The sequence below is a fragment of the Lissotriton helveticus genome, chromosome 12, assembly GCF_964261635.1.
Source record: "Lissotriton helveticus chromosome 12, aLisHel1.1, whole genome shotgun sequence".
Lineage (NCBI taxonomy): Eukaryota > Metazoa > Chordata > Amphibia > Caudata > Salamandridae > Lissotriton > Lissotriton helveticus.
Window position 1 is genome coordinate 145,928,522 of NC_136073.1, and position 26,233 is coordinate 145,954,754.

At 46.7% G+C, this 26,233-nt stretch overlaps 1 protein-coding gene across 1 annotated transcript in view; it reads right to left on the reverse strand.

Annotated features, from left to right (window-relative positions):
* Positions 1-26,233, reverse strand: part of LOC144797780 (hydroperoxide isomerase ALOXE3-like) — a 541,969-nt gene that overhangs the window by 176,064 nt on the left and 339,672 nt on the right. The window lies entirely within an intron of this gene.

Here is a 26,233-nt window from a genome sequence, read left to right on the forward strand (position 1 = left end):
TGCTACCCTACTTAGAGCTTTTTACTTTCCAGTGGGTGTATTCTTCCTTTGTTGGAATTGGAACGAAGAGTCTATTACCATGGAAAATGGTAATTAATACATATACAATATTTGTGAAGTATTGACATGGTACAATTAACAAAGCTAAATTCATTTATTCTTAACTCGGGGAGCACAGAGCATGAACTGGTACTAACAGACTTAGGGCCCGATTTCGATCTCGTTCAGGTAGCATACCGATCGACTCGGGTCCGAATGCTTTCCGTACGACTCAGAATGGGGGAGTCTAACTGAATGATTATGATGCTTTTGAATGCATCGGATACGATTCAGGCAGACTCCCGTTGACTTCAAAGGGAGCCTGTGTGCTCAACGCGTACACAGGCTCGCATTGACAAAAAGGGATTGTTGGGGACAATGGTGCACCATGTGGTAGGCACCCCATGGCGCCTGCCACCCTGTGCATGATTGTGAAGATGGGACCCATGGATAAACCCATGGGCCCTATTCAGATGGCCCCAGCTGAACCGGAGCCTGCAAAGAATGATTTCAGAAGCCTTTTCTATCCGGGAAAACCAAATCGGAAAGGCTGTCTTAATTGGTTATTTTACTTGCTCATTTGGAAAACCTAGTCCATAGAGCTGTACAAATCAGTTGCCGAGGTTCTATCTGTTCGAATGCCTTTCAGTACAAATTCGGTCAGCGTTAAGATTTTACAGGCATCGTACTTGGTAGTTCGGAACTGGGAATGATTCGTTCAGAAACAAGGGCTCTGGATCGGTTTAGGCAATTCGGAATCCGATTCGGAGCCATTCTGACCGAAATTAGAATCAACCCCTTGGATGCATGGAATTTTGATAAACTTAAGGGTTTTCAGGTTACTCAAAGAGAATGAAGTGGTCATGATTTGCTAAAATGGGAACTAATTAGAGGTGAAATGAGTTTGTGAGATACAGTAATCCCTGTACCAATTAACTACCCAAAGCACCTTACCATTAGAATGGCAGATGAATACATGGTGAAATTGGCTAACTTCCAATAGAACCTAACACTGGAAAATGCCTGTGCAATGAATCTAGAGTGGCATGAATATACAATCAGCCAAGTGGTTCAAAGTTTTAGGGTTAATTTAAAAGGAAAATAAATCAGGGATAGGAAGTACTGGATCAACAGTGGAAAAAGAAAGGATTGGTTCAGTGAAGCGTGTAGAAAATTAAAGGCGCTGATAAGGAAAAGTGAAAGAAGCCTTAAAGAAAGACATGTTATTGAAAGTTATAATAACCTTGCAAATATAAGGAAAGTGTATCAAACGCTTATTATAAATCAGAAAAGACATTTTAAAGAGAAATGTTGGGGAAACTTGCTGGAAGCAATGCAAACAAAAAAATGCAAGAAAGTTTTGTAAGTTAGTGCAGAAAGGCTCAGGTAAAAGACAGATATCAATGAATTGTGTGGTGGAAGAAGTTGCATGGGAGGAGGATTTGGAGGAAATATATGGTAAGATGGCAGAGTCAGTGAAAAGAAGTATAATTCCCTGGAAAGGGGTGGATGGTGACATCAGATCCCAATTCACACTATGTAATATAAGACGCATTATAGCGAATTTAATTTTTGACTCGAGCAGTTGCACCTAATAACCTCCCCTCTATCATAATAAAGACACGGCAGGAGTGGTGGGCAGAATTTCTATTTCAGAAGTTCTCTGTCATTTTAGACACAGGGCAGATCTCTGATAGCTGGAGAGGTGCTATAATCAGACCCATCCATACGAGGTGAGACATAAAGGCCCCAAAAAATTTATAGGTTGATTAACCTTAGTATTTGCAAAAAATATTTTGAGAATATAGAGGGAATGGTTTGAATCAAGACTAATTTTGCCCTCCACAATTGATCATTGTTTTGCCATCTGGTCCATTGCACAGAAATCATTTGAGCAGAGAGACAGTTTGTTCTGGTGTTTTGTAGATATCCATGCTGCATTTGATCTGGTGGACCAGAACTGCTGATGGGAAACCTTGATAAAACTTGATATCCACAAGAGAATTAGTCTTAATCCAGGATTTGCATAGGCATAATTGGGCCCAGGTCATTATGGATACTGAGGGGACAATGACACAGAAAATAGCAATTAATAATGGATTAAGACAGGGTTCGTTTTGGCTCTACTACTATGGAAGATGGTGAGTTTGTACTTCTGAGAACCATGCAAGCTGGTTTGGCTCTTCTAAAAACGCAGGGGCATATTCTCGAAGACTTATCGCTGAGTTGTCGGCACTTTAGCGCAGCAAAAGTGGGGAAAGAATCATCACCCAATTCTCAAGCTGGTGATATCGCCAGTTTTCCAGCGATAGATTCCGCAAAAACCATTGCCACGGATGAGAGCGACAACTAACGCTAATGATATGTAGAGTAGGCATTTCCGTGCAAACACACATGAAAATGCCACTTCGCAACATGCGCAACGACCAGCCAGGTCTGCGATGCGATCCAAAAACAGGCGATTATGACGCATTTGCAGCAGGGCTTTAACTCCTGCCTTTTACTGGTGTAAAGCAGGACGAATACCTGCAGTATGAAAGGGAGCCCAGCCCAGAGCCACATCTGAAGACCAACACATGTCATGGAGACACTGATCATGCAGGTCGGAGACCCAAGAGGTCCACAGCTCCCACCGCCACCACCCCCATGCCCCCCCAGGACAACACCCCCAGGACTACCACCGAGGCAGCGCAGATCAGGACAGCGGATTTTCCTAACACGCACCAGCCTCAGAGACTCAAAGCAAGAGGAAGTCATTGCCGACTACAGGCACAAAAGGACAACCATCCCCTGCATCCGGACCCACATTGCCCACAGGCTGACGGTACCAACACAGTGGACAACCAACATCCCTCCACAGACAAAGCTGCTGGGTGTGCTGCACCTGTTGGCCCCTGGTACCTCCCAACCAACAACTGCGAGAGTCGGAGGAGTCTCACAGCCAGCCCTATCAAACTTCCTCACACATGTCTTGGATGGATGTCCACAACAGCAGTGGCGGGCCCCTGTATCCGCACCACACAACAGTTCCAATTTGTAGTGTTCCTGCGCAACCAACCCCAACGCCAGCCATTGCCAGATGCCTTAGTGCCCCAGATCCAAGATTGTAGTAACTGAAATGGGGGTGTGCACGGTCATGAAGTCCAGAAGTCAACAGTAGTGCAAAAACAGTTATTTATTACAAATACACAAATAAACAAAATGAAAAGCACAGCCAACGCCCAACGGGGAACTTCATCAGGGCAACGTGCGGATTCAAGTAACTGCATATGCTGCGGGAACTCCCCAATACCATTCTATACTCCAGAAGTCAATATTCAGAAACCTGCTGGACAAATGGTGACAATAGTCAAGCATCCATATGGTCACAAACCCAATCTGGTACAGTTTATAGCACTTGGACAAACCAGAATGCTTACAGGAAAGACAAATCCTGCTAAAAAAGACCGTAACACAAGTACGTGTGGTCGTAACCTTCGTTGGAAAGAAAAGGAAGTTTACGGTCACACGACCTTCTGTTACTGTCTCATGATGCAGGATTTCTCATACCTGTAAGCATCACGGTTTATATCAGCTTGATACCTATGCACCTTCGCTCCCCCACCCAGCCATGAGGGTGCAGCTGTGACCGGTGGTGCCTACGCGACCCTGTGCGCCTGCTGCACCCCAGCCCTGGTCCCAAAAACCAGTCCGCCGCCCAGTGATGACTGCCCGCCCCTGCGCACCCAGGGCTCAATGCTCACCTGCCGCCACGGGCATGTCTCCAAGAGGGCCCACCATGTGCTGGTGCAACCTCCTCAGCCGATCTCTGGATTCCTTGCCACAGGCCACCAGTGCACCCTGCTACACCGCTCAGCAGAGTCATGTCTGTGCAGCCTGCTTCCTTTGGCGTACACTGCGGTCCAGCTGGGCACACAATTCAAATTGAATGTTGAGTGTCAGGGCGGCGTATCAAGGCCTCTGCATCATCGCAGGCTGCACATTCTCTCAGCTCTAGTGCCACTAATTCAGTGAAGCGCATGTTATCGCCACGTGGCAGGAGGCCCGTGCCGGCCAAAGTGCCTCGGCTGCCACCAACTCTGTGCACCGCAAGTCATGGGCCCTTTATGATTGATTCTCGTGGTGCGGACTCCATCATGTCACCTCTAGCAGTGGGGAATGTGATGTGGTAGGGCCCTAGGTCCTCATGCATAAATAATGACCACACGGACACACTCAGATGGATAGTGGAAATGGCCTCGAACACTTGTGCCTGGCCCGTTTTGTTGGCAGGATCACATGTCCTGTGACACCTGTGCTGGATGGGTGTGGTGTGGGTGTTAACCAGTCCTCCAGGAGTGGCTGTGGCATGCTGACAACCAGACCTGTGATCAGAAGATCACTACAGGGAAGACCTGGGACATGTAGCGTTGTCATCCCCCCTGTAAGCGTAAGTGGAGTGGGCTTGCCTGGAGTATGCCAGTTCAGTGTAGGGTTGTGAACAATGACCCCGGGGCTCTGGGTGTGGTTCCGTTCTGGGCTGAACAAGGAAGTAACTAATGCGTGTGTCTCTGTTGTAATGTTGGCGCCACCGGGACCGCAATTTGTAATGTTGCACCCTGTGACTCAAGTCCCACACATGAGCAATATGGACTAAGGGGGAATCACTGACCCTACATTCATCCATACTTACACACTTGAATGATCATAGACATGACACATCTGTGTGAATTTGAATGTTCAATGCACATTCAGTGGAGTGTTGGAGCTGGAGCAGTATAGAGCCATGCAAACCCCACTTTACATTGTTGCCCCGTGGAGGGACAGCCAGAGTCCTTTAGGGAATGACAAGTTCATCGGAAGAGTTCAATCTGCAGTCTGATTGCTGTGTCATTGGTAACCAAACAGAATATGTCAGTCCATGTCGAGGTCCAAGGTTAGTTTCGCAGAGGGTATCGAGGACAGTGGAAGGTGATGATGCAGAGAGCAGAAACAGGCCATGTGGCGGAGATGAATGCTACTGCGTCCTTCTTACCATTGAGGCAGAATCTTCTGCATCATCGTCCTCTGATGTATCATGTGCCTCCCATGTGGGTGGTGTTGTTTTGTCTGCATCACTGTGTGGCAGTGACACATCAGGGGCTAGAGGTGGAATGTCTGCCACACTGTGTGGCACTGACACTTCAGGGGGCAGAGATGTGGATGGAGTGGTAGCAGCAGTGTTCATTAGCGCCAGGCCTTGTGGCAGCAATGCCATGATGAGGGTCTGCAAGGCATGGAAGAACCCAGCTACCTCTCTCTGGTGTGCAGCTGTGGCAGCCGTTCTTTCCACCTGCATCTGCTCCATGCGCTCCATGATCCTCCACATGTGTCCCAACTACAAGTTGACATCACTGGAGTCACCTTGACTAGACAGCTGTTCTTGTCTTCGAGTCAGGACTCCATCGATGTCAGCCATGGATCATTGGAGAGCATGGAGCGGACTGTGGGTGTCCGTTAAGGACTGTGAGTTGTCCCTGATGGGACTTAGACACCCACGTACAGCACCTAGTTTGGATGCCATGAGGATGAACCCCAACCACACCTCTTCAGCCATCTTCTCCTGGCACCCCAACACATAGCATTTGAAGGCCATGCATTGTTTTTGGAGCTCCTGGGAGATAGCCGTGGTGGTGGGTGCTTCCTGCTGTGTGGTCTGTGCAGGGGGCAGGGTCTCCTCGATACAGTGGGCTGCCCTGCTCCTGGAGTTTGGGTGCCGAAGCTCTCCATGAGCTCTTGGAGGGTGTCGGTGTCGAAGGTGGGGAGGTCCTCTTCGTCATCAGTGTAGAGTTGTTGGTTCTTCTCTACAGGAGGTATTCATTCTCCCTCTGCAATGTGAAGGGGAGATGCAGTTTAACATTGTGTTCACATGTATGTTGATGTATTTTACATGTTTACATACAGACTACATAACAGTGTAAATTGTGACTGTTTGGGAGGAGCTGCCTATTTGATGTGGGACAGTGGCCATTTCGATGTGTGTCTGTACTTAAACATTATCAACTCACATTTTCCTGCTATGCCAAGCGTGATTGGCTAGTTTCTACACACAAGTGGCACCAGTTGTGTCGTCTGTTCTGTTGTGAACGTGTTGCAGTTTGTACCACATTGTTGTCAATGTAGATGTGCTCTGACTGTTATGTGTGTGTGCTGCATTTTGGGAGAGTTGCCCCTGCAGCCCTGATTTTGCTGCCCCTTATCCCTTTCATGCTGTGTGCCTTTGACTTCTGTGCTTATACAGTGCTGAGATGTTGCATACTTGGGTACATTGGGCTCCTGGTGGGAGTTGGGAGTCTGGGGCATGGTTTGTCCGCAGATGTGTCGTTGACATCAAGGGTTGTTTGTGCACGTGGATGTGTCAGAGTGTGAACTGTTCCTTTATTGATGTGGTCCACACTCAGCCACCTCAGTATCGTGGCGTGCAACATTTAATGATATATTGACTGGAGCAATGCTATTCGTCATACAGTGTCAATTGCATTGTCAGTGATGCTCACAGACACGCCGCTTTGCTGGGTTTAGCACATGTGCATGCGTTGGTTTTGAGATTGGTGGTGTGTGGGAAGGGCCCCTCTGGGCACATAGTCGACGGGGCCTACTTGCTCACTGGTTAGAGGTGGCAGACCCGGAAGCAGAGAACGGCCCGGGACCAGGGTTCAATTCCCGACGCGGCAGGGTCGTGTACCAGGGTCAGCGGACTCGATAATTCTCGCCTTGGTGCCTACTCGAACCAGGGATCACACTCGGCAACTCTGGGCATTAGCTTGCCTCATCTCTACAACGGCCCCCCACATTCGCCGGGGATGCCTGGTTTCACCTTGGAGATACCCAGTAGGGACCATCTCACAGGGATAGCCAGGACGGGTTCCCCAGCGGTCTACAGCACCACGACGCCTCAGGGCAGCAGTGCGCTTTACAAGACACATACATTTACATTTACATTTACATTTGCTGTTTCTAGGTGTGCTGCAGTGTGCCAAGGGGGTCAGGGACGTGATCCAGATTCATTGTGGGTGTGCACTGTGCTATACTTAATTGTGCATGTGTGCCATTGTGCCTGTTGGACTTGCCCTTCTGGCAGGTTCTCCCCTGAAGTTTTTGCTTGTTATATGTGACCTGAGGATGGTGATTCCGACTCCGAGTGCGTGTGGTGAGAGAGGCCTGCCCTCCCATAGGAATGCATGGGGAATGTATGTGTCCCTGGTAGTCCCCGATGCGTGGGGGGTGCAGGCTCGAGTCTGGTATGTGCGGAATCGTGTGATTGAATGCTGCGAGATGATGTATGCGGCGTGTATGTGTCTAGTGTGGAAGTGCCACTTCTAGACATGGGTGTGCGTGTGCAGTAAGTATGCTGGCGCGTGATTGGCTGAAGCTGGCAGGGGAGCCTGGCTCCAGGAGTCTGTGTGGGTCTGCCCCGGTGGTGAATGGAGAGATTAGCATGCTGATGTGAAGGAGGGGCTGCACCTGGGTCCTGAATAGGGCTGGGCTTTTCCCACACAATGCTGGCTCCGCCCCCTGTGGTGCGACTGATGACCCTAGCCTGCCTGGTGAATGGAAAGGGTGGCTGGGGAAAACAAAGTACTCCCAAAACCAGCTGCGACTGGTTTCTCCCCCACCCTGCACCTTTAGACAAAGGATTTCAATGTATAAAAAGGGGCTGTGTCTCCTGACAAAAGCTTCTTGTTCCCAACTTGAATCTACCAGGGGCATTCTGCTGCTTGGGCCCGGGGGAAGGCTTGCCTCCATGGGCCCTGCCCAGCCCCTGGACTGCTGAGGTCCTGGACCCCTGAAGGACTTTGATGCTTGCTGTTGCCCTAGCGCCTGGGAGCGCTTTCCTTTGGCCCCTAGCGCTTGAGAGCACTTTTGCTCCTGCCTAGCGCTTGGGAGCGCTGGTTATTTCCTTCTAGCGCTTGGGAGCGCTTCATTTCTGCCCTAGCGCTGAGAGCGCTTTGTTTGCCAAGCCGGTGCCCACCCGGCATTTGCCCCGTTATGTGAAGGTTTCCTGGACCCCCAGCGAGTGGCTACCTCGCTTTGTTTCTTATTTAATTGATTCTCGAGGGAGCCTACCCCTCATCGTCCCCCCGAGTTCACCGCCACTGGCCCGGGACCCCTCGTGACGTCCTCCCCGGGCCACGCTGAGATTGGCTGCCAGCCCAGGATTCCCTCACGACGTCATTCCCCGGGCCGCGCCCTGATTGGCCGCCGGCCAGAGGAGATTCAGAGTCCGGACCACGGACAACGGCGAGGCAGGGAGCGGTGGAGCCTACTCCGTGCTCCTGCATTTCCCCCAGAAGCTGCTGTCCCCCCCCCCCCGGGGCTCCCAAGAGCGAGGGAGAGCCCCGGAGATCGAGAGGAGGCCGCGGCACCCGAGAGTCCCGAGGAGGGGAGCTCTCCTGACGGTGCTACAAGACCCGGTGAGTGCAGTGAAGGAGAGGAGGGGCGTCGGGGCACATTGTCGGTGCCCGCCCCTCCCCTCCAGCGCGAGTGCTTGGGTGCTCAGAGACCCGTGGGGCCTCCCCTGATGCCGAGTCCCCCGAGAGGGACTCCACCTATTTGAGTCAGAGCCCGAGAGGCTCAGGGGGCAGTTCTCGATCTCGAGTCCCACGAGAGGGACTCCACCATCCCCCCCCTTGTTTATTCACGAGCTCGAGAGGCTCCCCGGTGCCCCAGTGATCTCGAGTCCCCAGAGGAGGGACTCAAACGAAGGCCCCCCATTGTTCTCGAGCCGGAGAGGCTTCACCATTTGCATTTGTTCATCAGAGCCTGCGAGGCTCCCACGTTGGCCCCATCATCTACAGCTGCCCAGCACTTCGTGGGCAGCTGCCACGTTTAGGTTGGTTCTGGGCTACCTGCAGCCTGTCCTGACATTGCAACATTGGGCGTCCTAGCCCAGAGAGGCCAGTTGGCCTGGAGAGAGTATGAGTTCATGCTAATGTGATTCCTGAGAAGTATTTTGTCCTTTCACCTCTGAATGTATTTCTGATACGTTATGTGCATTGTCCTTTCCCCTGTGATTGTTCTATGCTTCATGTATGAAGCTTCTGGTTGTTATATGTTCTAAATGCTAGTCCTACCAAGTGCATATTCCTGGCAGTGGTCCTAGGGCCCTGTCCTGTACATAATCCCCTGTAAATTCTGCCCGTGCCTCTGGCACATTGTAAAGTGTGTGTTCCTATCTAATGTGTTTTTCAATACAAAGGCTATTTTTACATATACCTTGTGTGGAGTTCCTTTTGTGGGGGGCCCTGGAGGTTGTTGCTGGTGGGTGTGTGCGCAAATGCTTTACACATCACCTCTGAGATAGGCCTGACTGCTCGTGCCAAGCTACCAAGGGGGTGAGCAGGGGTTGTCTTGGCGGGTGACTTCCTTACCCTACCTTAGGAATGGTGGTTTCTGCCTGGCTTTGGCGCAAGCCTTAGCCAACCAGAGATCCCATTTCTAACAGTGCCCATCTCCTCCTGTCCCCTAGTCCCTGGTCTCTGCTTGGTTTTGCACATTACAACATTCCAGCGCCTCTGGACCTCTTCCATAGTCCCCCCAGCACTCCGACTGCATTCACCTTGTCCACAATAGACTGCTATATCCAATTTTATGTTTCCAATGACACAGTGGAGGTGACGAACAGTAATTGATGGTGTTCTATTACCTCCGTTATCAGGATCCTGTTTTCCTGCCGAGTGAACCGCTTCCTCCTCTTCTTCTTCTCCTTGCCCTTCCCTGACCCCAAGGTCCCAGGTTGGTCTTCCGCGGGGCTTGTGGGGTTCTGGTTGTCCTCTGTGCTTGCTCCAGCTACCTCCATTGTGCTTTGCAGTAGTTTTGGTTTTGTTTGTGGTTTTTTCTACTTTTACAGTGATTTGCCTGATGTGTGTGAATTGCAGGCCTGGCGCAGATTATCGCAGAATTTTTTATCGCGGGTGGGCCCATTGCTACTATTTTCACGTTTGGGTTTAGATTTTTTCGCCATCCCAGTGATTTTATCATGGACATTTGACGCGTTATTGGAAAACTATGGCATGTTACTGCCGTGTTGTGAATAGGACGTTAACACTGAGTAATTTTCCCACGATAGACGGTGGTATGAAACATTGCATTAACCTATTTTGGTGATGATTATTGCACGTTCTTGAGAATATCCCCCGCAGTTTTTAAAAGCGACAGCAGTGTCAAGGGCCTCAATAATCCAGTTGCGAAAGCCCTCTACCATGGAAGGGAACGGGCTGTGCCTCCCGGCACCGGCTGCGGCCAAAGCACGCTTCTATTTGGTAGCCAAAAGCTTTTTCAGTCCCCTACAGGGAATGCACCTAGGGATGGTGCATTCCTTCGCAGTGATGGGAAGTGTAGGAGAGACGTTGAACTCAATCAGCCAATGGTCAACCCAACTAAGGGGCAGAACATTCTTGATCACTAAATTATCATAGTTGGTGAAAATGCCATCTAAGGTAGGACTGGCGGTGAGCGTGGGGGATTGAACAAGTTGCTCAAGTCTCAAGTATGACATGAGGTCTAGGAGGTGTGCTGAGTCATTGTCTTGTTTGTTTTCGAGATGGTAGTTAAAATATACTAGGATGGTGAGGTGAGTAGTGGTAACGAATGGTTCCAGTGTTTTGCACCATGATTCAGTATACCTGGTTCTGGGACCTGGCGGCTGATAGACTAGCAGGCCAGAGAAATTATAGGTATTGGACAGCTTAATCCTAAAGAGGCGGCTTCTAGTGGCTTCTAGTGGGGAGCCAGGATCCCCATCCACTGTAGTGAGGGTGCAACTAAGAGAGTCCCGGGCCACCAAAGCCAGACCGCCACCTCTGCGCTCAAGGCGGTCACATCTGAGAATAGTATATCCAGGAGGGACAAAATCCACCAGGTCGGGACCCAAATTGTCCCTGACCCAAGTCTGGGTGACAAACAGACAGTCCAAAGTGGGTGTTTGATTAGTCAAAGCAATTTTGATTTTATGTTTGGGCATGAAGCGAGCATTTATCAATGCCCCCCTAATAGAACTGATCTTGAGACCAGCCGTGGTGAAGGTCCTGGTACTGGTCCTTCTTAATGCCCTACCAACCCCCCCCCCCAGTTCCTAGGGCCCCATGCGGGAGCCAATTGCAGGTGCCAGACCGCTGGTGGGTCTGAAATTGCAATGTTGGCAGTGCACCGGTTTCCCAATGGAGATGTCCAACTTATCTGCACACTCCCTGTGTTAAGGTTTAGCACGTAATTCAAGGAGACCACTCCTGAAAGAAGTTCTTGCCTGGGCGCCCTTGTATCCTGGGGGAAAATGGGAAGCATACCTGACCCCTGGTGCTATCCAGGCAAGGACGGGTGCAAACAGGATTGCCTTTGGCGTGCCAGTGGGGTACCAGCTGCTCGGGACTGCTGCTTACCCGGGTTTTGTCAGCATTTAATGCCCCAACCCGAAAGTATATGTGAGGCTGGACCGCCAACCTCCAAAATGGCTGGCAGCCAGGGGAAAGTTTTGGTACAGGGGACCCTTGCGGCACATTCGGGAAATCCCGTGGCAGACTGGAGAGACCCTGAGGGAACGAGGGAGAGAGGAAGAATATGCCAGAGATGCCACCCAGACACCACCGTCTGTGAAGGTGAGGCAGCAAAGTGTATGTACACAAAATGTGGCAGAGTAAAAGCCCCACACACCCCAAAAATAGTTTTTTTAAAACACTAGCACTAGTAATTAAGAAGAATTAAAATGTGAGAGCACTAGAGTAATTTAAAAATGAAGTAACTTGAATGACAATAAATATCAGCAGAGGCGCATCTTACTGCTCCTTGCATCCGCTGTGTGCCCACGGTTGTTTCAGCATTTAATGCCCCAACCGGGAAGCATATGTGAGGCTGGACCACCAACCTCCAAAATGGCAGCCAGCCAGGGGAAAGTTCCGGTACATGGAACTCTCTCCGCTCAATCGGGGAAACCCGTGGCGGACCGGAGAGACCCTGAGCGAATGAGGTAGGGAGGAAGAAATTCCCAGAGACTCCCCCGGGACGCCTCCGTCTGTGAAGGTGAGGCGACAAAGTGCTCTAAAAGTGCAGAGTAGAAGCCCCAACACACCCCAAAAAATGTTTTTTTTAAACGTTAGCACTAGTAATTAGGCATTATTAAAATGCCTGCATTTCATAAGCGGAGGAATGGAGGCCATTTTCCAGTTGAGAAACCCCTGTAATAAACATTGTATTGAAGATGGCTGCAAAATGTGCACCTATCAAGTCAGGGATAATTTTCAGAACCAAGGGGATGCACAGGTCAGATGATGAGCCAGCCTTGGTCTTGCTCACCAGAATGGCTATCTGTTCACTGGTAACCAAAGGGAATTCCATGAAAGTGGAGACCTCGGGCAGCTCCTTGCCTGAATCTGATGCTATATCGGGACAGGCAGAAGCCTCAAAATTGGACTAAATTTGGTGTACTTTAGTCTGGAAGCACTGTCCTAAAAAGTCACAAAAAGCTTGTGTAAAGATGTTAGAATGGCTCGCTGGTGGTGACGTGAGTTTAGACACCACCTGAAACAATTGTTTGGTGTAATCCTTAGCAGTTTCTATTTCCTTCGTAAAGTAATCACACTTTTCCTTAAGATTTCAATTAGCCAGAGTCTGCTTATAACAAGTTTTTTCTTGGGGAACGTAATGCAACCGCCAATGTCTTTTCTGTCTCCTGTATTGCTATTGTTCAAGGCAAAGAGCATCGGAGAACCATGGAGCAGAGGGAGTTTTCCTGTTTTTGGAGACTTCGTTTATGGAAATAGTTTAGAAAAGGCAGCTTGGAGCCAGTCTATGTAGCTTTGAGAGGCCTGCTCTGTGTCAGGAGGAAACTCAGTTTGGGTGTTAATTAACTGTTGGGTGAGGAGAGACCTATTTATGTTTTTCCAGGATGGAGACTGCTTGGGCAGGCCTGGCCTGATATTAGTAGAACGTTCTCACAGTTTTATCTCAAACAAAATGTTTGTGGTGGTCAGGCCAGGCTAAAGGAAGCACCTCCTTGGTAGTAATCAGCTCATTATTAGTGAACAAGCCATCTAGGGTGTGCCAGGCTGAATGAGTGTGTATATTGATTTTTTGAGTGAGCCCTAAAGATTCCAAAGTATGCTTATCCTAAATACGATGGAGGTGGAAATTAAAATCATCTCATAAGGTGAAGTTCCTTTCACACATGGTAGCCTCTAAGAGGAACCCAACAATAACCTTGCCCACAAAAGGCCACTCTATTCTATGTCACATTTATGGTGTCCGGTGCCTCCTCTAGGGTCCTCTATGGTTTAGTTAATTAGCTTAGCTTAGCTAAAGTTCAATACTACAGCTGATACCAATTAATAGGCCATTTATTAGGCCTGGGTGGTAAATTCCGTTCAGTTCTGCGGAGAACGCGAAATTGCCCAAAATTCTGCGTTCCGCGACTTCGCAAATTTTTTTGCTTGTTCGCGTTCTCAAATGCGTGTTCGCAAGATATTCCCCCCGAGCACGCAAACAGCAATTGCGAACAGTAAAAAAGCATCGCAAACAAGCAATTCTGCGTGTGCGTGTAATTTCTGCGTGTTCCCGGAGATTTTTTACTGTTTTGCGGAGATTTAAGTAACACGATTACGCAAATACCGCCCACCCCTGCCATTTATTAGAATGGATACATTTTATATCATTGTCATGCTATTCTGAGTGCGATGCAATGGATAAGACTACATTGATGTAGGCTTCTCTCCAATATGATCATATTTTTATTGAGTTTAAATAATGTATCTGTCAACTTGGTTTTCAGTTAAAAAACTTAAAGGGCATGTTTTCGTATAAGGTGGGCAGAAGCCTAATATAAGTGCTCTCCCTATTGTGACTATTATTGGTGATAAACCTATTATGTATATGTTGATAAAGTCCTATCTGGTCAGTTGCATGGAACCTTAACAAGTGAACTGCAATTCAATGAAGCAATCTTTATTATAAACCCAATTTGTTTTCAATGTTGGTTATTATTATAACATGATACTGTTATGATCAATTGGTTTAGTATACATATTTAAGTACAGGGACATACAAATGTTAAACATTTTTATATATTTTCCTTTATAGGTAAATTCACAACATAAGACATTCCATATTTTATAGATCAAAGACACAACATAATAGTTTGTTAAGTTCTGGTTCCTATTCAGACAAGCCTGTCCTGGTGCTCCCTCTTTAGTCCTTAAATCCAAGGGTACATAATTAACTTCAAATTATTATTATTTCTAAATTCATAAATTCTTCATCTCACATTTGTGAAACAACATTCTCTTAGTCAAAATTAATTTTTATCCTATTGTTTTCTGCTATGTTCTTTTTCTGAATAGCGATATTGTATATTATGTTGCCATTAAAAAAATGCTCAAAATGGCTCTTCTCATCTTTTTTTGAGCAAACATATTCTACTGCAGATGCAGGAATTGTTATATATACAAGTGGTTGTTATACAATTAATAAAGCACTTGATGTCATTCATTCTGTGATGTCTGTCATATACAAATGGGTTGGTTTATGATTTGGGTGATTGCAGTTTCAACATTTGTGAAAGCCCTCCAAATTCATTGAAATTCATGAATGTATTTTTGCTTTAATACGTTGATACGTAACACTATCACTTCAATTGAGAATGTTCCTGAGAGTTTTGGTTTTTATCTGACAGTTGTGTTTTTGCTCTTATGGCGATCCAGTTTCAAAAGGTGCCAATGTTTGATAAAAATTCCAGCTGAATATTTAGTCACAAATCAGACTGAATGCACTGCAACAGTTTTGGTTATCCTTTTGTATCTGTTGATGTTTAATAACTCATTATGGTCAGAGAGGAAAAACATGGCGGCAGCTAGCTGAGCTGCTGTGGTACTCCGTGACGAGCTCCTGCTGGGCTTACCTCTTGACCGCGTTACCAGCTATGAAGCACTTTTACGGGGCGCCGAGTTGATCCTAGCGTTTGAGTAGATGTGCGCACTACTGGCCTGGCACTGAAAATCGATTCTTGCTTCTTTCTGTTGTTTTTGCTGTTTTTCCCCATTTCTGCCCGTGATCCCGTATACCTGCGGCGGTTGAATGCCTGCTGACGTCTTCTCGGAGGTGCCGCTCTGGGGTGTCCACTTTCTGTTTCCATGCTTAGAGGCGGCTGGAGGTGGATGCCGCGACTGCACTATTCTCGGTGCTCCTGACCGGAGTTTTTCCGACTGCTCGGGCGCTGGCTCATTAACTTTAAAGAACTTGCCGGGAAGTGCTCCAAAGGGTCTGGGGCTGAGGCTGTGGTCTGCCGCACTGGAGCTGAGAAGGGGGGGGAGGGCACGGAGCCTGGTACAATCTGCTGCTGGTTCGGCAGTCACTGCAATACTTCCAAAAGAGCGGAGCAAGGTATCTAGGGGTCCTACAGGCAAGCTACGGGCACAGGCGGACTTGATTGCGACAGTGGAGGGGGCAGAGGCAAGCAGCGCTACTGAATGTGTTAAGGACATTAAGTCTAATTGTTCATTGCTAACATCACTGCTAATACCCATTACACCACCGTTTGGGACAGTATCCGCTGTAATACCAGCTGTAGTATCGGTTGCATTACCGGTTGTACCACCTTCCCCCTCGACCCACTACAATAAAGGCAAAAGTAAACGAGGCCGGAAAAAGAAGGAGGTAGCAGTCGAATCTGTACCTTCTGTACCTTCTGTAACTTTTGAGCGGAGCCCTGAGGTATTAGCAAGGAGCAAACCCTCTTCATTTCTGTCCACTGAGGTAAAATCAAAACGGACAAGATCCTCTAGGTTCACTAAAAACCTTAAGGCAGTATTAACTTCGGGGTCTAAAATCACTCCGTCATTACGCTTATACTTTAAGGTAGTTCCCCAGGTGTTGGACCTTTCGGAGGATCGCACAATGTCTTCTGTCGGGGTCACAGCCACTCCATTAGACTCTGTCTCAGCATCTACACTGTCGTCTCTTACACCTATCTTTGAAGTTGAAACTGAAAGCATGGCATCGTTACTGACTACCCCTGATTTGGGAGTTGTTCTGGTATCACAGAAACATACTGATTATGTTGTCCAGGAACCCCTGGAGACGGGAGAAATACAGAACCATTCGCTTGTAGTTGATCCCTTGTCACAGTCAGTTAATGATTGGGGGACATCGGGCGCGTGTAGTAGCTCCTCTGTTGATTCCTCTAATAAGATGGAGGGGGTCACACCCGACTCATTTGCTGTGGAAGTGGGTGCCGGAGTGGGAGCCGGTGCGGTCACTGAAGTAGGGGTCGATGCGGACGAATTGGGTGAACAGCATGTTGGCTCTCTGACACACATCCCAATACCAGTGTTGAGAATGAATTCTGTAGTTTGAATGAGGGTATGATCGAGGCTATGAACCTGGGCACAGATTCTGCTATTTCAGCTGCTTCCCTACTGGCTATGTTTTCTTCACTGTCCCTTGATATAAGGAAAGGGTTTAATGAATCTTCTGCGAACCAAGCTGAGATAAGAAATTACTGTGAGTCTCTGGATAATAAGATTGACGGGCTTACTTCAAGAACGGGAGTCCTGGAAGAGACAGTGACTGTATTATCAACACATTTGGATCAGGCTAAAGTAGACATCGACAAACTCACTCGGGAAGACTTGGCGCTTAGTGAAAGGATGGAAACACTGGAAAATAACACCAGGCGCGGGAACATTCGCATCCTGAACGTCCCGGAAGGATCAGAGGGCTCGGACATCGAACATTTTATCACTGTTCTACTGAAGGAATCCCTAGGCTTAGATCACTCAATTGAGGCATTAGCTTTCGATATCCAGCGGGTGCATAGGGATCCCTTTAGGCAAAACCCTCAAAGGTCTAAACCACAGAAGATCTTGGTAAACTTTCACACCTATACTTTGAAGGAGCAGATTCTTAACTTGGCCCTAAAACAGAAATCACTTGCCGGGAAGGGGTTTACTTTTTTAATCAGGTCTGATTTGTCCAGAGTCACTTTAGAGAAGCAATGGGAGTTTGGGAGGCGCTTAGAGGCCTTTAGGAAGCTGGGTGCCACTGCCCAGCTCATGTTTCCGGCTGCCTTAAAAGTCATGCACAATAACAAGATGTTTTATATAAGATCTGTGCAGGCAGCCGATGAGTTATTACAGGAGCTGGGTAGTAAGAGCAATAAGGGTTCGTTAGCGTAGGTTAGGTTGGTATTACCTTTTTGAAGGCCAGTCTACTTTGCTAGCCACCATCGTAGGTTAAAGTTTTGAGATCACACTAAGATCACTACAGTAAGAGTATTTGTAAAAGTAAACCTAATGGGAATTTTTATTTTTTTTAAATTTTAGAAACATATTTAATATGGTGGAGGAAGGAAGAGATAATTATAAAAAAAATATATATAAATTTTTTTTTGTCCTCACAATATATTCCTTTAATCCATCTTTCCTCCTGTTGGCTGCTGGGGCCTTCGCCCCATCTTCTATCTTCTTACTATTCCATCTTTCTAGGAGTGGCCTGACGGTTATTTTCCTTCTTGTTAGTCTACCCTGGTATTAAGTTGCCTTACACGCTACAAAAATATAGCTTCATGACTGTGCGATGGGGGGACCTGGTGGGAGCTCGAGGAGGGTTGCTATCTACTGGACTTGTCCGGTTAGATAACGCAAGGGTTTTTCATGGGGAGGGAGGAGGGGGGAGGTGGGGAGGGGCGCACACGGGTAAGTCAGGTGTGGGGGGTGGCAAAAACTTAAAATGCCCTCATTGTCCAAATAGGTTTTCTGTGGATAGGTTTATGGCAGGTAATGGTTGTCGACCAAAAGACGTATTTATGTACTCTCCATTTTTGTTGTCTCAAAGGGTTTATGCGGTTTGGTCAAAGTCAAGTCTGGGTTTGTTGCTATGGGTAGCTTAAAGTATATCTCCTGGACCGTTAATGGCCTGCGCACCAAGCCGAGAGCTAATAGAATTATGCAATATCTACGAGATTTTGATGCACAGGTCATTATACTCCAGGAGACCCACCTTACTCAGAATGAAATGCTTGCCCTTGTTAAGAAAAATAGGTGGATTGACTTTGCTGTATCTTCATCACAATCAATGAATAATAGAGGTGTGGCAGTTATATTTAAGAAACAGATAAAAGCCAGGCTACTATCTCAGGCAGTTGACCCAGGTGGCAGATGGGCCATAGCATCGGTCATTATAGCGGCTTCACAAATTACAATCGTGGGTTATCATGGACCCAATCATGATGACCCCACAACCTTAGAGTCTATATTTCGCATCTGTTGTCATTTCCAGAACCCATCATCTTGGCAGGTGACTTTAATGTTGTATTAGATCCATTGCTCGATAAATCCGCTAACAGTCGCCCTATCGTACTATCTAAAACTAGGTCCCTTCTGTATAGTTCCATGAAACAATATGGTTATGTCGATATCTGGAGAGTAAGGTCAGGACAGCAACAGGGTATCAGGGTATCTCCTTCCGAAACTACAAATACCATCATCAGTCTAGGATAGACTATATCTTAATTATCTTAATTAGTCAGAGGTTAGTGGATACTGTCAAAAGTATTATATATCTCCCCTTATATCTTTCTGACCACTCTGCAGTAGTAATGGAACTGGAGGGGCCCACTAAAAGTTCCCCCAGTGCTTGGTCTTTCGACCGTTCTCTTCTTTCTCAGCCGGACGATATTTTGGTTCTTAAAGCTGAGGCTCATAATTTTATGGGAATTAATATTGGTTCAGCGTCCAGTGGAGTCGTTTGGGACTCCTTTAAGCCCTTCTTGAGAGGTCTTATCATGGGTAAAGTGTCCTATCGTAGGAAACAATATAGAGAGGAAATCCTTTCTATTGAAGCCAAGATAACTAAAAAACAACTAGAATTAGATGCTAATCTTATTTCTCCTGAGCCCGTGCTAAACCAGCTTCAAGATCAACTTTTGGTGTTGAAAGGTCAACTGGCTTCCGTTCTAAATCATAGAATCCAGCAAAAATGGTAGGCTAGTAAACTAGCCCATTTTGAATACGGTGAGGGGGCAGGAAAATTATTGGCTTGGAAAACCAAAACAGACCAGCTCCACAACAACATAGCCTCTATTACAGTGGATAATACTACTTTTTCTTCTGATGTAGATAATAGGCGGGCCTTCAGGGTATTTTTCCAAACAATCTACCATGAGGACAATAATATCGACCCAGATTCTATTAATGGCTAGCTGAGTGAGATCCCTCTTCCTTCTCTTTCCATCGAGCAGTGTTTAATTTTGGATAGCACTATCTCTGAGGAAGAGGTTAGGTCAGCTATTAAAAAGGGTAGGAAAGGGAAGGCTGCAGGTCCCGATGGGCTTCCTGCTGAGATCTATGGAGCCCTGGAACAAGAAATAGTGGCCTTTCTTACCATGTTTAATCAAATCTTACTAGAGGGCCAACACCCGCCAGCATCTTGGGATAGCGCTTCAATCACCCTTATGTTGAAACCTGGGAAACCAGCGGATGCGTGCGGCTCGTATAGGCGAATATCAATCTTGAACGTGGACTATAAGATCTTTGCCACAGTTCTTGCTAATAGGATGGCCTTGGTTGCCCCTTTTGTCTTACATCAAGATCAGATGGGATTTGTGAAGGGGCGCCAATTGTACGAGTTAACATACGATCTGATAGGGGCCATTGATATGGCATCGGCTGAGTCCCTCCCGTTAGCTGCTCTTACGCTGGACGCAACCAAGGCCTTCGTCAGGGTTAATTGGGCGTACCTTCGGGGGCCTTGTCCAAGTTCAACGTGGGTGAGGATTTTTGCCGTGCCGTTGGTCTTCTATATCGGAATCCATCTGCGTGTCATCTGGTCAATGGAGAGCTATCCGACCCCTTTACCATCTCTAGGGGGACGCGGCAGGGCTGCCCTCTCTCCCCTCTTCTGTTTGATTTTTATATCGAACCCTTTGCTCAACAACTCAGGGAGGATGTTAACATCAAATCTTTTGTGTATAGAGGATGGGAGAGAAAAGTAGCCCTATATGCGAACAATGTCCTTATTCTCACATCCGATGTCTGCACTGCACTTCCTGCAGTTTTAAAAATTGCCCAAGAACTTAGGCAAGTATCGGGCTATGAGATTAACGCTGCAAAACTGAGATGCTAGTATGGAATGATGACGCTAGCGCCACTAGTATACAGTCAAGTTCCTCCATGCGGTATCTGGGCCTGAATATTGTGAAAAATATTAATCTAATTGCTTCAGTAAATTTTTCCGCAATAGCTAAAGACTGTCAGAAACTGATGCAGGCATGGGTCCATCTTCCGCTTTCACTAATTGGGAAAGTAAATCTGATTAAAATGTCGATTTTACCTAAAGTTTCCTTTTTATTTAATACCATCCCTCTTTATTTCAGCCATTCTTTATTATCTAAATTACAGTCGGAAATTTCCTCTTTTATTTGGAACAGGAAGCTTCCAAGAATTGCTTGGAAGAAACTCAGACGGCGCAGGGAGAAGGGAGGGTTGGCCGCCCCAGACCTAAAATTATATGCATGGGCATTTCAGCTATCACACACCCGTATGTTGTTAAAAATGCCTATCGACTGCGGGGTGGGGACCATGTTTTCAGCTCTGTTAAAGGGGAGGGAGTCAGTCAGTCTGGGTTGTTATTTAAATTCGGAAGCCCGAAATTAAAAAAAAAAATTATGCTGAAGGTCTTGCAAAGGATGGCCAAAACATGGTCAGAACGGGAAACGGCCATTACAACGAAGCCGTTTCCACGAAATCGTTAACCACGCATGCAGTACAACGCATGCGTGGTTACCACGAAAGCCTTTACCACGCATACCTTTACTACGAGGTTTGTAGTAAAGGTATATGTGGTAAAGGTAAAAAGAAAAAAAAGGGGAGTTTGGGGGGTCTCCCCCCCAAAAATAAGCTCACCTGAAGTCACGTCGGATTATGTATTTAAAAAGCGTCATTTAAGAGAAAACGGAAAATAAACTTCCGCTTTCTCTTAACGACGTATGACGTCACAACGCATGCAATCGAGGTAATTGTTATGCGTGGTAAACGAATTCCGTTGTAACGCATGCGTGGTAAAAGCATGCGTTGCAACGGAATTCGTTGTAACGTCATATATTCGGTCAGAACTAACAAAATCTATAAAGTTGGGGTACTTTTGCAATAGGACTCCTTTATGGGGCCTCCTGGAAAGTCTCGCCTGGTTAGGAGATAGCTTAGCGGTCCCTTTAAAAGTAGCTGGCCTGGAAGTGTGGGGTGACCTTTTTGTTGATTGGGACCTGCTTACATGGGAACATTCTAGGAATAAAATCGGCCCAAATTTTGCAAGATTTAAATATATGCGAATTGTTAGCTGGACTCATTCCTACAACTCCTTACCCGCTCGAGGGATTAAGTCTCCTCTTGGGGGGTATTGTCAGCTAATCTCAAGTTTAGTGGACATGGCTCCTGCAAGGAGGGAGATCTCCCTGTGGTATAAACTTATACTGGAAGAAATAGATGGAGACTTTATGCTACCGGACCAGATGTGAGGATCTTCTTTTACTGGTCACAATCTGCAAGAGCTGTGGTCCGCCTCATTTGGCCTTTTATGGAACATCGGTAAGCCTGCTTGGTTACGAAGAAACCATCTTTTTACCCTACACAGGGCTTATTATTCTCCCCTTAGACTTTCTAAATTCACTGAGGGAAAGTCGGTAGCTTGCGCCAAGTGTGGTTTGGTAGCAGCTTCGGATGCCCTCATGTTCTTTGACTGCCCCCGTTTGTCTACCTTTTGGGATGCGATCAGTAACATTCTCACGGCATCGCTGGGCCTTCAAGTAGTTATGGAGCTTCCCCTTGTGATTTTCGGGATCCTGGATGGGGTCCAGACTGCAGCTGAAAATCTGGTGTTCTATTCTATTTTATTGGCCAGAAGGGAGATCTGTAAAAAGTGGAAGGACCCTCTTCCTCCCTCTCTTAACCACTGGCAGGTATCCGTCTTGCAGGTCTCACGATTGGATCTGGCTAGGGCCGGTTATCGAAGTAGTAGGTCCTTTTGGCATCTGCTGTCATGGGAGCATTAAGTTGCCCGGGGGGGGGGGGGTTTTGTTGTTTTTTTTTTTCTCCCCGGGTCCAATGATTACGCTACTGTGGTGTGCACACCATCTGTAGAGCCTCAGTCTGGTTCTAAGCCCGGCCCGATCTGGCTGTAACTTCCACCAAATAGTACCTATTTTTAGGTACTTTGGTTTTCTAGATGCATGTTTTAGAGGGAAACGTCAGTGCTGAGGGTTGTTGGTCTCTATCTTGTTTTATCCCTGCCAGTTTTGATAAACTGTGACTGCATGTCGTGACCCCACCTGAGTGTGCATCAGTAACCATGGTGGTATATGAGGACACAAAAAAAAAGAAAAATAACTCATTATGGTTGGTAGGCTGTACTCTTGTAATGCTATAGTGATGACTTTGTTTAAATACGCCTTTGTGTAGTGAAGATTCAGCCTATTAAAAACACAAATCTAGAATTGATTCAAACAATATTGACTCTGTGGCAGATTCCAATCTCGTTCGTAAGGGCTTTGAATTAGATTTGTAATTGCATAAACCATTCCAGAGCCCTTGTTCCTGACCGATTCGTTTCCCAGTTCCGAATGAGCAAATATGTGCCTGGAGAGCCTTAGCACTGACCGAATCGGTTCCGGAAGCTATACGGAGAGATAAAGCCCTCCGGAGCTAAATCATACAGCGCTATGGAGTAGGTTTTCCAAGCGAGCAACTACGATGAACGATTCAGACAGCCTTTACGATTTGTATAGCCTGGATTCAAAAGGCTGCTGGAATTGGTCTTTGAGGGACCATAGCAGGCCCCCCTTCACCCGGGGCCCTCCGACTCATGCCTTGGGTTATGCATGGATCCCCCCTTTCAGACTATACACAGTGTGGCAGGCACCAAGGGGTGCCCGCCACAGGGTGCACGATGATCCCCAACCACTCCTTTTGTCAATGGGAGCCTGTGTACGCTTTTGGTACACAGGGTCCCATTGAAGTCAAAGAGAGTCAGACTGAATCGTATCCGGATGCATTCAAATGCATCATACTTGTTCAGTCGGACTACCCTGACACGAGTCGTATGGAAAGCATTCTGGACACGAGTCATTCAGTTAGTGTTCTGAACAAGACTGGAATCGTCTCCTATGTGTTGTGATATGGAGGTATTACTATCAATTTATAAATATGGATTGGAATGGAATGGAATGGAAGGACATTTATAGAGCGCAGGGCTACCCGGAAGCATCCCAGCGCTAGTAACTGACACAGGGGAACAGAAGGGCTAAGGAAATAGCATGGTCTTTAATTGCTCCCGGAAAGCCAGGTGGTCAGGGATTGAGCGAAGGTGGAGAGGCAAGGAATTCCAGAGTTTGGAGGCATTATAGGGGAAAAGCCTACCACCACTCCTAGACCTCTTGATCCTAGGGATCTCTGCCAGGTACAGATCATCTGAACAAACATTACGATTGGCTTTATATGGACGAAACATGGTGGAGATCATGGGTGGGCCAAGTCCCTGCCTTTCCTTATGTACTAAGCACAAGGCCTTGAACCTAATCCTTTACTGAACTGTGAGCCAGTGGAGGTAGCGGAGGGCCAGTTTAGCTGATTGCCTATTGGTGGTTCCCATCTACAGTCTTGCGGCACTGTTTTGTACTGATTGGAGTTTTCTGATTGCGGAGATGGGTGCGCCCAGGTACAGGACGTTCACGTAATCCATTCTGGAGAGCATTAATGATTGGACCAGTACTTTCTTAGCCACAAAGGGAAGGAGGGGCAAGACCTTTCGGGCCATTCTAAATAGACTGTAGTGTGGTGGTGAACCTCAGCAAGGCCTACCAGTGCAAGGGGTTCGACCTTCTCTACACAAGTCATCAGACCAATAGGAAGAAGTTGGTCCAGAAACTGGAATAGAAAATACAAAATATATTAAACCTCATGAGGTGGAACTACATTCACACAACACCCTTCGTCAATGTATGAAGTAGCACACTGAATGAAAGGAGCTTGGTCCTTTTATACCCACACAGGGGCTCAAAAGAAGGCGGTACAAGTACAAGAAGTAGATTTTAGGCACAAATAAGGTCATACAGAAAATGCACAGTTAACACGTGGGAGGAGCTAACAGTTGCTAATTCTGGTGAACACATCCTGACATTTACAGACTAACAGCAGCTGCATGGACAGCTGCAAGCCCAACTGAGCATGTGCAAAGTGTAAGAGGCTAAATATAACCTATCTCTAGGCAGATTTCAAGATTTGACAACAGCAAGGTAGGACAGAGCACATGGCATGCACGTGGTAGCACATGGCAAACAAAATGGCTGCCAGAAATACAAAATGGATTCCACAAAACGGACAAGATAACCTTTAAATAATGGATGGCTTCTGCTAATGCTAACCCAATTGCTGCCAAATTACAACAGACAACCCTTTTAGCATTAGCTGAAGACATTCGTTCATCTGGGGTAATCTAGATATGCATCCTGTACATCGATGCTCATCAGTTCAGTTACCTCTTTATTTAGCATTTGTTGGGCTTTCATTTCTGCAACATTTCTTTTAGCAGGTGTACAAGCAGTGATGCAAATAGAGCAAAGCATGGGACCACATTGTATACAAATACAGCATATAAATAGTATCACCAATAGTATACATAGCATAGTCAGTAGCTTCCAGCCCCAAGTAATAAAGAGTGTCCACAACCAGTTCAAACAAGTCCACGTACCAGTCACTGGGTGAATCTCTGCAGCAATCTTATATAGTTTAGAGATTGCATCATATACTGAAGGCGAGTGACCCGGAGTGAAAACACAGCAACTGCTGCCGATGATACGACATGCACCACCTCGATCAGCCAAAATCACATCAAGTACTATGCGATTTTGGAGTGCTACAATCCTCGCCGCTTGCAGCTCCTCTGTAATGTTCCCAAGTGCCATGGCTGTCTGATTGGTAACAGCTTCCACAACACGAGTCAATCGCCTTATCTTTCTGCTGTTCAATGCAGCATCCATGAAGAAAAATAAGCCCAAGTTAAAGTCGACACACCAGACAATATTGTGGGTCTTGATATGCTCAAGTATTTCAGGGCTACTGTCATTAGTGTTGTAGAGATGATCATATTTGTGGCTGAATGTCAAAATTCTTCTACTCTCATAATCGTTGTAGTCCCGATCTAGCTTCCTCTCTTTCCTTGCCTTGATATCCTCCTCATACTTTTTGAGGGGCTCCTTCATGTTATTAATCAATTTGTCGACAGCGCCTGTATCGAGCTGTTTTCTAAGATCATCCATGACATTCTGTATTTGTTTTAACAGTAAGTCTCTATCAATCCAAGCATATTTAACTAGGATTTCTAACATCCTGCGTGAACTCAAGGCAGAATTTGCTGACCATTCGGTAAGCATAGCAGGATTGGGGACCTCATAAGTTGGTGTAGTGAAGATTCGCAACCCTCTGGGACCATTTCCTGATCTATATAGTTTTGTAGGGAAATGGCTTCCCACCATTTTGATATCTTCCCTTTCTTCAATTTTTTCAGTTTGTTAATTTTGTCATTTGTAGTTTGTAATTGATCCGTTTTTGCCTCTGTTGCAGCTTGGGGTGCTTTTTTTCTCCTTGTGAACAGCACCTGAGCAGCTTCTCTGCATTCCTCCTCCTCCTCCATAATGCACAATTCTCTTGTGATACACTCTGAGATAGGCGGTAGTGATTTACCCCTGAATAATCACAGGTTCCCCCTGCGCGTTCGATTCCCAACCCGTGCACAGTATTATGTGTGGGTCGATGTTATAACATCCAAAGTCCAGCCGGGATTATTTGTCCCCACTTCGTAAAGACAGCACAAGTGTACCACAAATAGCACGTGCGGCCAAAGCCGACAACAGAAACCAAGTAAATGAGCAAGCACGTCACAAGCAACATAAATCAGAGCAATTAAACCTGCAGACATATAACACGTAATAGGTAGAATAAACAGGAACCAATAGAAATGCAGGCTACATAATAATGGGAAATAACTGCCACAAGGATAGAAACATAGAGAGAGAGAGAGAGAGAGAGAGAGAGAGAGAGATCAATACACTGTAAAAGTAAAGTAACCACTGACACAGAGGCTTGGAGTGTATGGCTTAGGTATGGTTGCTCCGAGAAAGATCAGTACACAGAAGCGCGCATTC